This window comes from Pseudomyrmex gracilis, unplaced genomic scaffold (genome assembly GCF_002006095.1).
Source record: "Pseudomyrmex gracilis isolate BER0280 unplaced genomic scaffold, ASM200609v1 scaffold_46, whole genome shotgun sequence".
NCBI classification, from domain to species: Eukaryota; Metazoa; Arthropoda; class Insecta; order Hymenoptera; family Formicidae; genus Pseudomyrmex; species Pseudomyrmex gracilis.
The window spans coordinates 531,333-533,912 of NW_018020630.1; the positions used below are offsets into that span (position 1 = coordinate 531,333).

General features: G+C 28.8%; 1 protein-coding gene across 4 annotated transcripts in view; it reads left to right on the forward strand.

Moving 5' to 3' along the window:
* LOC109853337 overlaps positions 1-2,580 on the forward strand; it is a 16,531-nt gene that overhangs the window by 2,504 nt on the left and 11,447 nt on the right. The window lies entirely within an intron of this gene.

The window sequence follows — 2,580 nt, forward strand, 5'->3', positions numbered from 1 at the left end:
GGTTCGACTCCTGGCTGAGGAGTTTTTTTCGCAATATTTTAAAAATTAGTTTAGGGGGGTTTCGGGATCTTTCACATATGAGATGCAAATCCAGCATCCTTTGTGATTTTTAGAATTAAAAAAATTTCAATTCAAATTCAACGTGTAAAGAAATTTACACGAAGACAAATACATACATATATATGTATGCATATATTCACACGCGGTTTTTCCGTTCAACATCCTGTGAAACGGCTCTCATGACCAAAATTCTTATTTCTTAGTTTAGAAACTTCGGAGCCGATAATTTCTTAATTGTGTAATTTAAATATTTATTTTATTTAGGAATATTAATTTTATATTCTAAAAAAATATATTGCAATTTTATTTGCAGTGCCGCAAACTCGAGGTTGGTTACTGGTAGACTCACCATTACCAATATTTGTTATTAGCGTTATATATTTGTATTTTATTTTTTATGCCGGTCCTCGTTATATGAAAGATAGACCGCCTTTTAATTTAAAAGCCTTTATATTATCTTACAACTTATTTCAAGTTCTAATAAATGCGTGGTTTGTAAAAGAGTATATATCTAGTGGTTGGTTCACGGAATATAGCCTGATATGCAATTATCCATCAGATTTGAATAAGCCCAGTGCTCTGAAAGTAAGTTTATAATAAGTATTAGAGGATAATTTGTAAAACTATGCACACAGATTGTAAAAATTGTTTATTATATACATTTGCATAAGTAAGAAACTGTATATTTCATCCTTTATTTTACCGCAATATTGGTCGTTTCTAACCGAAACGACAATCGCACGCAGTCGAATGGTTTCTACTTTATAAACATTTATGCATTTCAGCTAATTACTATAACTTGGTGGCTATTTGTATTGAAAATATTTGATTATATCGAAACTGTTATATTTGTATTAAGGAAGAAACAAAATCAGGTCTCTGCTCTGCACGTATACCATCATATAACTGTTGTATTGTATGTATGGCTGTATTTAAAATATGGTGCAGACGAAAGAGTGACATATATATGTTTGTTTAATTGTGCTGTACACGTATGTATGTACATGTATTACTTTGTGGCTGCATGGAGCACAGAATTTCAACAAATGATGTCTCCAATCAAACCTTATATAACTAAGTTACAAATGGTAAGTTGTATTTTATATAATGAAACATACATTTTTATTTTATATAATTAAACTTTATTATTGTTCAGTTTTGTCAAAGCAGTTTAGAAAATTTGTAGAAGAGAGTCAATAATGATAAATTTTTTTTTTATATTGTGATAATGTAATTTGTTTTTCTAAATAATATGTTAGTCACAATAAAGAACAATTTATTATGCTGAGATTATTTACAATAGATATCTATAAACATTATGTGTGCATTAATTGTGTATTATTTTTTATTCTTTTTCTTTTTGTGATACTACAGATACAGCTTGTGATGATAATATTACCATTGTCACAATCATACTTCTCTCCATTATGCAAACCGAGGGAAGACACAAATAGCGAAGTACATTGGCTGATATTATATATCTTTCTAATAAATATACTAATATTTGTGTACTTATTTTACAATTTTTATAAAAAAACATATTCTAAATCATCTAAACAGAAAAAGTCGCAATAATACTACGAGGAACGAAACTAACATCTGTAACATTCCTCATACAGCATTGAAATTACATTGCATACATATTACAAGAAGATTTCTTCTCAATGTTATAATATTTCAAACAGTGTTGTCTCGACTTTCTTTATAACAACAACTTTTAATTTTTGACACAAACACGACAAGGTCGACAACGCTCTTTTGGAGAGGATTGTTTATAGTTTAATCCACTGAAGATGGATGTTGAATAAAGCCGAAACGTTTGGATAAAAAACACTACGTTGTTAACTTTATTTATAACTGCACAACACCTTGCAACTGGTTCAAACTGCCCAACTTGATCTTGGTTTTTTATTTCAAACTCGTTGTGAAACGGTGATGCATCATTGTAGAATTGATACATGTTTGCTTTCAAAAATACATAGAGAGGTGTCAGCAGTGCAATGTGAAAAATAGCCAATCAAATAATCTGTCACAACTTCTTATTAAATTTTCGAAATTCAACCTTACATATATATTTACTCTCTTAACGTATTTTTAACGTTTCCAAAATCGTGTGTTTTTATACGTCATGCGCATGCATGCTCCAAAACGTGCATGCCAATACCTCTCGCCAACATCTATTATATTTTAGAATAACTATGAAATCATACGGAATGTACAAACTATCGAAAAAAAACACTTACTGTACATATGTACGATAAATAATAATTAAATCCATTTTAACAACACTCCGTTCAAAAGCTTTCGAATTGATCTGTTGGATTTCGAAGTAATAAAGAATAGAGTAATTTATTTATTTTTGACGAGATTTAGAACAAAACAAAAACTAAAGTAAGATAAAGAAGGAATCAATGATCATGTAAATAAGAAACGAACAACAATGGAATATATTATTTTTATAAATATAATTGATACAATATATAATAAAAAATATATTTTGAACGGATAACATTGCTATAT